This window comes from Impatiens glandulifera, chromosome 1 (genome assembly GCF_907164915.1).
Source record: "Impatiens glandulifera chromosome 1, dImpGla2.1, whole genome shotgun sequence".
Classification (NCBI taxonomy): Eukaryota; Viridiplantae; Streptophyta; class Magnoliopsida; order Ericales; family Balsaminaceae; genus Impatiens; species Impatiens glandulifera.
In genome coordinates, this window is record NC_061862.1 from 36,835,304 (window position 1) to 36,847,193 (window position 11,890).

Genomic DNA, 11,890 nt, shown 5'->3' on the forward strand with positions numbered 1-11,890 from the left:
CTGTGTGAGCTTGCTCCATTCGCTTAGCCTTTGCTCTATTCAATGCGTTTGACTTCTCCATCATTTGTGCTTGAATAAGTTTCATTGCTGATGTAATATCTTGGTGAAGCTCTAGGGTGAAAGTCTTGGTTTTAGCATGATGCTCCGATTGTCGATTAAATAAATTATTTTCAAACTTCTTGTGCTGAGTATTCAAGATGTTTACTTCATATGTTTTTCGCTTCAGAATTTTCTCCGTTTCTCTTTGGGTAGCAAGAATGGAAGACACATCTTCTTTACATGAAGTAGACCCCTTCTCAAGATGAGCCAATCTAGACGATATGTCCAGCATATTCTGCTGCATAGAATTCATTGCATCCAAGATTGAATTACAAAAGTTTACTCCTCCATGAGAATCTTCTTCAGAAGATCGAGCAACCGAAAATACAACTTGGGAACAAGCTAGAACAGTGTGAATAGGACTCACATGTACATTTACTTGTAAAAAACGCATCTTTAGGAGGGGAAGAGGGAGACGTTGATGTATCCTTAGACAGATCCCGTTCATTTAAAATGTCGACACATACTTGATGAATACGCTCTAAAATGTCTTCTGAGTGAAGAGGTAACTCAGCAACGTTGTCAACAATGTATGACAATGTCTTGATGGGGGATGATCGAGGATAAGGAATTGGAATTTCTTCCACAGGTGCTCCTTCTAAGGATGAGGATGACTCATCTTTATCAGATTGTTCCCCTCAGCAGAGGGAATCTTCTCAAAATCTACTTCCTTCAAAGGTTCCCCCTTAGCCTCTGATCCTGGTGACAGATCAGCTAAATTTGTTGATTCTTCCTCAACCAACGGAGATTTTTTTCTTCAAGAATAGGAGGAGCCACTTCAGATGTCTCTTTCTATGGAATAGACGTCTGAATAGCTTCAACAACAACCACTTCTTCTTCTAAGTTGATTTCGGTTTGAACTAAGACCGGAGTCTGTTCAACAATATTTTGGGGGCATTAATCTCTTTTCTTCAAATGATACATTGGCTAGCTCAATAAGATGGGCAACAGTCTGCTCCTCTTCTTCCGAAATAGTCTAATCACCTTCAAAGATTTGCATCGGCTCGTCTTGACTAGAAGACATATCCTCAAACAAATTTAACCTGGAAGACTCGGTGTAGTGAACGTGTTGAAGGACTATTGAGCAATAGTTGTTCATAATCAAGTCGAGTCGCTTCAATGCATTCTGATCTGCAAGAGCATTCCTATCAAGCGGGTTGAAATTGGCTTTTCTTGCCTCAAGCATGGGAAAGAGAGAATGACCCATGATATTAGCCACCACGAGATCCTTTCTTTTGAGGGCTTCAGAAACCTCCTTTGTTTTTGCACATTTCAGGACTCTCTTCTCCATCTTAATCAGTTTCTTCCATTCTTTCTCAATTTTGCCTTCCGAGATAATTTCATCAAATTGAGTGACTAACTTGTGATTCAGCTAGGTATTGAAGATTTCAATCTTCTTAGCCACTTTCACTTCAACTTGCTTAATGATAAGATTAACAATGCAATTGGCCTCCGAAACCTTTTCCGGAAATTCTTTAGCAATGCCTTTTCCTTTTCCAGGAACTACGGCTGGTTTGGGAGTGGGCAAAGGTCTTTGATGGTTATGCCAGGAGTACCCCTAAATGCTCTCATAATTTCGTAAGCGGACATAACCTTCGGAATGACCTCTTTTGGAAATGCAGACACTACTCCTGTTCCCTTAATGACGGGTTGTTCTTCAACAATTTCATTTACAAGCGGCTCAACATTCGGCTGAATGGGAGCTTGTTTAGAGGACATAACAGTAGGAGGAGTTTGAGCAATTACATGCTCTATAATTTTTCCTTTATCAGTAGCCTCAGATGCTACTGATTCTTTAGAAAGGACATGCGAAAAATCCCTGTCTAATCATTCAATATTTGGACCAACTAGCTCAACACTTGGTCCTTCAGCTTGTTCCAACACAGGAACATCAATACTAGGCACTACGGTCAGAAGAGAAGAAGAAATTACCTGGTTAGACTTCTTGGACGCCTTAAACGCCTTCATCTGATCAACATCAGGACTAGAAGATCTAGCTTGCTTCTTTTTTATCGGACTGGGGGAGGGCGAAAGAGACGAGATTGGAATAGCGGCAAGGGGAGGAATTCATTGTCTTGCCCTGGAGTCAACTGCTCCAGAATCCTTCTTCAACGTACTCTTTTGGCTATTAGTGCTAGCCGCAGACTTCATGACTAAAGATTTGGCTCTTTTAGCCCCTATAAAATGGATGGATGTAACTTGGCGTTTAGACTGAGTAACCGACTGACCACCTGTTTATTGGCTAGATGAGCCATAATTCATTTCCTTCGAAAGCTTCAATCTTGCAAGGGTTCTCTTCATAGAGAAGTTAGTGAAGATACGACTAGGGTTAATAGCCTCACTCTCGCCCATAGGAACACCTAGATGCTCCATAAACCAGCTGAGTTGGACTGAAAAGCCCACACTCTGCTTGTTCCTTGAATAAAACAACTGACAGAGATTTGAAAATAAAGTGGATGCCTAGTTGATCAACATACCTTTTGAAATAATCATCATATAATTAACGTTCTTGGCTATACAGGTCGAACGAACCTGCCCTTCCCTGAAGAGCCTTCGCCACAATGCCGTTTAGAAGAATAAAATGCGGCTTCAGGTTCTTCTTCTTCCCATTTAATATGATAGAACTACCATCGTTTGAGAAGACGATCTACATTTCTGAAATAGTTTCGGCTGGAAGCGATTGTCAAAGGTGTGACCCTCTAATGGAAGTTCAAAGAACTCAGCATACACCGATTCACCGAAGGAAAAAGACTTTCTGTTTACCGCCGCCGTTACCGAATCTCCGACCATATTCGCCGTCTTGAAGAACTCATAGACCTCCTTTTTGTAGAAGACATATGGACCACCGAGATATTTCTTGAGGCCGGAGTACTCAAGAGAACAGAACATATCCACTATATCATGTTGATCGAAAGAGTAGACAAAATCAAAATCCACCTGTAGGGTGTTGTGAGCAAGAGATATAACTTTCTTGTCAGCCATCTTTGAGAATAAGAGATGAAGATAAACAAGATTTCTTAGAGAGAAGGCAGAGAAATTTAGGGTTATGAGAAAATTGTAAGCGTAAGAATTCAAAACACATGCAAAATGTCTTTAAATAGAGTCTGAAAAGTCACAAGTTTAACCGTCACTTTTTGAGAAAGAAAACCCTTCAATTAATGTTAGACGCCTTTTCCCAGAAGTAGTCATCATTAACTGAGTTTTTATCAAAAAATATCTTAATATTTAAGAGTATATTAGTTATTTTCTTTAACATTGAAAGACACGTGTCTTCAAGTTATTCGAGTTTAGAAAACAACTACTTTAATATTTGGGCGGGAAATATTGGATGACAGCGCATATTGACAAATGTCCTCAATTAATCTGAAGATGAAGTGTCTAACTACACACGTAGTTAGACGTCTAACTTGCTTCTACATTCTAGCGTTTATGATGGATAGACGTCTATTAGACGCATGAGTCTATTAGACGTAGGCGTCTAATTACGTTTATCTTACAGACGTCTAGATGTCTATTAGACGTGGACGTCTAATTACGCTTAACATGTGTCTAGTTAGACGTGAGCGTCTAACTACACTTGTCTTACAGACGTCTAAACGTCTATTAGACTTAGACGTCTAACATGCATAGATTATAAACCAAGATAATTATCCAACTCAGAAGCATAGATTGCATAAGCAAATATATGTCTTAGTACTTGCTTTTCTTTTAGATGTCCTCATCTAATGGACCGATTAAAGCTTTCGTTTGCGTGCATATGTCTGAACATTTTAAATATTAAATTTCCCCCTCAATTTATGCATATTTAAAATGAATAAATGATTTGAGGTCCTAAGACCAAAAATAATTTTAAGGAAGAAAAACTTAGTCCATAGGAGTGGCAAATGTTCCACTTGTTGATCTTTTGGAGCATGTTCTCAAAAGAGTGTGCTCCAAGTTTCCTCCATGCAGCTATCCTGTATCACCTACATAAAAATATATTTACAGCTTTTGGTACCCACATTCACTTGGGTCCTCGGTTAATCAGTCCCTTAGGAATCCATATTTGAGTTATTCTGATGGATTTCTCATTTTGTGTTGTGATTAGTGCGTATGATTTAGGCTTCACAAAAGTCTTCCTACTAGCAGCTAATGCCTTAACCTTAGAGAATGTTTTTTTTTTAAAACTCCTTGACTTCTTGTCAGGCTTTGATATCCTAGACTTGCTGATTGTTTCTATCTTAAGTTTCATCCAGCTTACGGTTGGCGGAACATAAATAATCTCATTCTTTAAGGTTAAATCTTCATAGCTTGGATTAGTTCCATTATCAGTTAGACTATCTTTGACAAAGCTTATTGACTTAACCTTGTATGTTGCTGAGTTTAACTTCTTACACGATTTTTCTAAGTCATCACTATCAAATCTTAAACCGAATTTGCATCCGGCAGGCCTTAACAAACTAATCTGATATTTGACACCTTCTTCAAACCTTGTCCAAGAACTGACAATATAAGTTAAATGTGGTTTTCAGAAGAAAGATTTTGAACATTTTCCTTGAGCTTATCATTCTCAGATAAGAGCTCACCCATGTTGTTTTCAAAAAACTTTTAGTTTGGAAGTTTGAGAAAAAATAGATTCATCATTTTCAGATTTTGACCTTATTTCATTTTGAGATTCAGATAACTTTCTGTACTCCATGGCCATGTTATTGAGTGCAATAACTAAGTCATCTCGTGAAAACTCTTCTGAAGAGAAATCAAATACCCCAGAGTCTTCCTATTCTCTTTACATGAAGCAATCAACTTCTTCATCATCACTATCACTGGATGATGAGTCATCTGAGTCGCTTTGGATCCACTTAGCCTTGCTATCAGCCGCCATGAGAGCCTTCAGCTCATTCTCGTTGTCTTTCTTTTTTTCATCACGTTTTGGCTTCCTACACTCCGATTTGTAATGACCTAGTATACCACAGTTAAAACATTTCACGTTAGCCTTAGATGTAGTCTTATCATCATTGTTATTGTTTGAAGAGTTTAAGTTAAAATTGTTATTCTTCATGAATTTGCCGAATTTCTTCACGAAAAGAGCCATCACGTCGCTATTGAGCGACTGGACATCTGTCTTTACTTCAGTGGCAACTAGTGGCTCCTCAGAAGTCACCAAACCCTTGGTTAGGATGGTGGATGTGGGGTGCTCCTCATCAATTCTAGAGTTCAACTCGAACTCATAGGCCTTCAGATCGGAAAACAAGTCGAAGAGCTCCATCTTATTGAGGTCTTTGAACTCCCTCATCTCCATAGTCTTGATGTCCCACTCCCTGAGCAATGCTCGCATGACCTTTATAGCAATCTCTCTATTGCTGTAAATCTTCCCTAGAATAGAGAGAGTGGTGACGATTTTGTTGAATCTTGCATCAAACTCAGACATTGTCTCTCCAAGACGCATCTTAAAGTTGTCGAACTGCTGGGTGGCAACAGTAATCTTATTTTCTTTGGTTTGTTCGTTGCCTTCACAGAGTTGAGTGAGTCTTTCCCAAACTTCTTTGGCAGACTCGCAGGATATGATGTAGCTAAACATGTTATCGTCAAGAGATCTATATAAGATACATGGCCAAGTTGTCGATGTTGTTCTTCCTCTTGTCTTCATTTGTCCTCTCAGATTTGTCTTTCTCTATCTTGATAGGACCTTCTGTGACAACACTCCACATGTCATCATCTATGGAAGCAAGATGAACACGAACTCTCTTCTTCCACACGATGTAGTTTTCTTTCGAAAACATAGGAATCTTGGAGGAGTTGGCATCTTTGGTCATGATTCAGGTTTTTGTTGGTGCTTGAGAATAGAAAACGAGGCTCTGATACCACTTGTTAGGATCGGTGCTAACAATAGAGATTAGGGTCTGACTATTCTTAACAACTTATGATAAATGATTCAATAATAATCCTGTGAGGGATTAATATATGTTTCTATTCTTCACAAATCCTTCGAACTCTTGAAACGGTTTCAAGCGCGGAAGTGTTCGTCGAATTTAAAGCTTTAAACCGATAGAAGATGAATAACAAAAAGTAATGAACATAAGGAGTTGTTTATGGATGTTCGGAGCAAACCCTTCTACGTCACCCCTTCTTCCACAACCGGAAGGATATCCACTAAATAATTTGACTCAAATATAACTTACTGAGCTAGCTAACTCTATGTTGAACAGAACAACCTCTATTAAACTTACAATATTCTCACAGCTAGACAATAATTGATTTTCTCTCTTGAACTTGAATGATGATAGAAATCAGTAAGACCAAGAGTGAATAAGCAAGTGACTTAGTGTGTTCAATTGATCTAGTGTTCGAGATATTCATCCGTTGTCCTTAAGCATCTATTTGTAGTAGAAGGACTCCAACGGACGAATCTTCTTTGTGGACACGTGGCAAGTGTCCATTGGAAGGCTGCTCATAGTACCAGATCAACAGAATCTGAGCAAATGGATCGTGGCTGTACCGAACTGGTAGTGCGCCGAATATCTTCCTGATATTGTCTTATACTAGACAAACCGTTGGAAGGACATTTGCGTACTTCGTCTAATGGAGTTAGACTACCACGTCTAAGTTAGCATAGTCTAATGCACATGCATCAAAACCAAATAGACAACTTAGCTTTATTCTGTTTAAACATATAACTTTATTCACAAATAAACATCATCAACATTCCGTTCTAAACATCATCAAGATTCCGTTGTTTAATGTTTCATAGATTTTGTTTATTTCTAAGTTAATTACTTCTCACTTAATTAACTATTTTCTTTACTTCTATTTAAATTTTTCCCAACCAAGACTGGAAAAAAAAAGAAAAATAATAAATGAAGAATGAAAAAAATTATGAAGACAGAAGAAGAGATACGAAGAGTGAAAAAATGGTGATAAATGAATGAAGAAGAGATGTAAAGTGAAAGAAATGGTGTAGAATGCAGAAAAACATATGAAGAGTCACTTAGATTAGATAAAGAGTCATAAATACATTAGAAATTAGAGTTTTACTTTAAGGATTGTGGGCCTTTGTATGAGCTTTGAAGAAAAATAAAGTGAAGAAAAAATTATTATTCAAATTTTTAATTTTAGTATTAATTAAATAAATAAAAATATTATATATTATGAGACTCGAAATACTCGACAAGACATCGAACAAACATTATATGAGCTCGAGCTCGACTCGAACTCGGTCAAAGTCAAGCTCAAGTCAAGTTTTGACCAAACAGCTCGCGAGCGATTTATGAGCAACTTGATATATTTTGCAGTCTTAGATTGGATACGAGATTGTGATGAGATGTAGAATTTGTTCTCTCGATGTTATATTGTTCTAATAAACTTATATAAAATATAATGTTTTAATTGACTCAAACTGTCTCCAATCATTATTATTTAGATTTCTTGGTGGGTCAATACATTAATTAACTATTTTAACTATAATAAAATATAATATTAAATAATTAAATTTAATAAAACAATAAAATATTTAATTTAATTAAATATAAAATAAATTATTCATTTGAAGAATGAAGTTTGAATTTTTACGATAGGAGATAAAATTGTGTTTTATTTTTGTATATGATAGAGATAAGGAATTTGGGAGAGGAAATGAGAGAGAGTGAGAAAGGAAGTGACATGTTACTACATTATTGACTTGAGAAAATAATAAAGGGTGAGAAAAGAAGAGAGATGAAATTTGTTATTTTTACATTGTGTCACTCATTTCTCTCATATTTACTCTCCAAATATTTTTTCTATATTTTATGTCTAGTTTTTTTGGGCAAATTACCCTAACGGCCCTCTAATTACTACCATCGCTCACTTTTAACCCTTAAATTATTTTTTGAAACAAACCATTTCTTCAACTTTTAGAAAGGTCATCAATGACCCCTCCGTCAACTTTTTGGTTAAAAATAACTGCTTAAGCTTAAAATATTATTATTTTTATATATTTTCTTTAATATTATTTTTTATATTTATATATATAATTATTAAATAACTTATATATATATTATTTATATATATATATATGTTTCTATATCTATAAAACAAAATTTAAAAATAATTTATATATATTATTTTTAATCATTAATTATATATATATATAAATTTATATAATATATATTTTAAAAAATAATTTGAGGGTTTAAATTAATGGTAACATTTCAACTATTCAATTACTTTTAACACTCAAATTATTTTTTTAAATATATATTATATAAATATAATATATAAATTAATGATTAAAATAACATATATAAATTATATATATATATATATTATATATAAATTATCTTAAACTTTATTTTATATAAAAAATATAGATTTAGATAAAAATAAATCATATATATATATATATTATTTATATATTGTATAAAAGATTTAGTAATTATATAAATATAAAAATTAATAAGGAAAAAAACTCACTTAAATGTATGTACTGAAGAGTCATTTAAACATACTTCATATCAAAAATTAACTCATTTAACCTCTTTCAGAATAACTATAGTTAATTTTTATTTTTAAATTTATATATTTATTCATTAAATATTAATATATTTTTTTCTCTTTTTTTTCATTAATTAAATCAGGTAATTTATTTTATTCTTAAATTTTTTATTATTTTTATATTAGTTTCTCTTTTTTATTTATCTTTTTTTTTTAATCAGTTTTTTTTATGTTTTGAAGAATTTATTTATTATTATTTTAATATGAACAAAAATGAAATTAATAATGTTTTGTTTAATTTTTATTCGTAAGAACATTATTTTGTCTAATATTTGATTATTACTCTTTTGATATTTGTTGAATGATTTGTCTAATTTTTGTTTAACATTGATGCTATTATTATCCAATACTTGATTATTAATTTATTTATTTTTGTGCTGTGTTGAATGATTTTTTATTGTTGAAATGATAAGTCATTGTTATATAAATTCATTTAAACCTAACAATTTAAAAATAATTAATAATCAATGTTAATATAAGAAAAAAATATAAAAAAATATATAATTAAAATAATTAATGATGAATGTTCATATATATATATATATATATATGAAATAAAATTAAAATAATCAATAATAAATATTTATATAAAAATAATAATAAATTTATGAAAATGAAAAAAATGGAAAGTTCATTTATTAATGAAAAAGAAGAAAAGAAAAAATATATTAATATTTAATTAATAAATATATAAGTTAAAAAATAAAAGTTAACTATGATTTATTAAAATAGACTAAATGAGCTAATTTTTTTATAGTAAGGATGATTAAATGATCTTTTATTAAGATGAGTGAATTAGTTGTACAAGTATATACATGAGTTTTTTTTCTAATTAATAATATATATAATTTTATATATAAGTGATTTAATATTTATATATATAAATATAAAAAATAAGATTAAATATAATATATAAAAAATATATATTTTAAGTTTAAACCGTTATATTTAACCAAAACATTGACGGAAGAATCATTTGTGACCTTTCTAAAAGTTGAAAGGCGATTTGTTTCAAAAATTAATTTGAGGATTATATGTGAGCTATCAGAGTAATTAGAGAATCACAAGTAATTTACCATTTTATATTTTTATTAAAACAAATTAATTGTAAATATATAAACAAAATACAAACCAGGATAGATAACGGATACCATAGAGTACCGGACAATAGAGATTAAATATAGATTTAGATTTAGGATTTAGGCCTGAATGAATGGCTTAGATTATTGTAATAATTCAAATTAAAAAAAAATATTATTTTATTTTTCTCTCTTTTATACCATTATTTAATTTATTAACTAAAATATTAAAATATTATTTATTTTATTATTTTATATTAATATCATTTAAGTTTTTTTATCCAAAAATATTTCTATCTTCAAACAAAAATATATATATATATATATATATATATATATATATATATATATATATATATATATATATATTACTTTTTAAATATATTATTTTTTAAATATCATTGTTACCTTGAATTATTGTCAGATTTGAATACTCACATAGGATGATAATGGGGGCACATTAGTACATGTGTGAGCCATGGGTACCTAGTACGACTTTAGATGGAAGCCTATAGTGCTACATTTACGACCCACAGATGCATTTATTCCCTATTCAGACATCCATCATGTGCTCACAAGCCTAAGCTAAGGCATTAAATGACCAATAATAAACCAAAGAGCAAGAGAATTTTAGCAAATACAGTCGGGCTACTGAAACATCAACACACTAATCAACCGCAGCTGGAGGATTTTAGATCCTCTTAATAGAGACGAGAAATGCCAAATACAATCAAAGAGACTGAGGTTATCAATTCCATGGATTTGCAACATTAATAATGGTACTAGTCTCCTCTCCCAGTTCTCATGGATTCTCTCCCTGTGGTTTTTCCATTCCTTGGACTCTAGTCGACTCAATTACATTGACCCTTTAACCGGACACTTCCGCTCACTCATCATTGGCGCCCTTGGCCACTAGCTCATCAAGTTTTGGCGTGGGCGCTGGTGACAATGCACTTTCTCCAGTAAATAATTATCTCCTTGAGCCATTTTCCATTCCTGATGTATATGACTATTTATGTAAAATCTTGTATTTCTCATTCAAAAATTCGTCAATATATGAATTGTTTCATTATTCGTTATTTCCAGGTCTTTTCGTTGCATTCACTTATAACAAGAAAGAACCACCAGTGTTTGTTGCAGCACCTTCTTTTTGGTTCATTCTTCTTTCTTTTCTTGGTCTTTCGTTCTGTCATATTCCTAATAACTTATTCAATTACAACGTATTAACCATTAATGCACCTTTCTTTTATCAAATCTCAGGGACATGGTCTAATCATGAGGGTAGTATTTTATTATTGTGTTGGATCCTAAGTTTTTTTGGACTATGAGTGTATTTACACTACAACAAAAAAGACTTTCGGCGACGCTTAAAAAGACTTTTGTCAACCCTTAAAAGCGTCGCAAAATATATTACCGACACTTATTTATGCGTCGCCAGAAGCATGGTGGGCGCAAGTTATAACAACGCTTAATTAAGCGTCGGGAACATTTATTTAAGCGTTGCTAAAAGTATTTTTAATTTTTAACAATTCTTTATATTCTAATATTGATTTTTTTGACAATTTTTTATAATTTATTTTTGTTTATATTTTAAAATTAAATAATTATTAAAAAAAATTAATACTAATTATTGACATTTTTAATTATAACAAAATTAACATAAATTCTCTCAATAAAATATCTCATTTAATCGTATCATAGACAAAAATTCAAAAGATCTAAAACAAACAAAATAATTTTGAACAACAAAGCTGAAAATGAATGATTTTCATCTACTTGATCTTCTACTTGGGACTGCACTGCAATGTCGTCGAATTTTGCATAAACTGAACCTCGGGTTGGTGTATAATGCAAATCACAATATGTCCATCATGTGCCAACTATCTGAGAATTTCCATCACCTTCTCTGCCTGGAAGGCATCAAGTCTTGTAGAAGTTACACTTAGTTTTCACTTTTCATATATGTACCTAAAAGAACATGGCTAATTGATTTTTTTGGAAATTAAAGGAGTCATGCCTTTCTGGGATAATTTTACGGAAAGAAGTAGAAAGAATGAGAAAAACAAAGGATTCAATAGGTTTCCATTCAGATTTAGATCTCATTGAACAGAAATAATGCAAGCCAATTGCTAAAGTATTGTTTAAGTATGCTATATCACAAACATTACATGTGTTAGGCTCATCAGCAAAAATGACAGATAGGC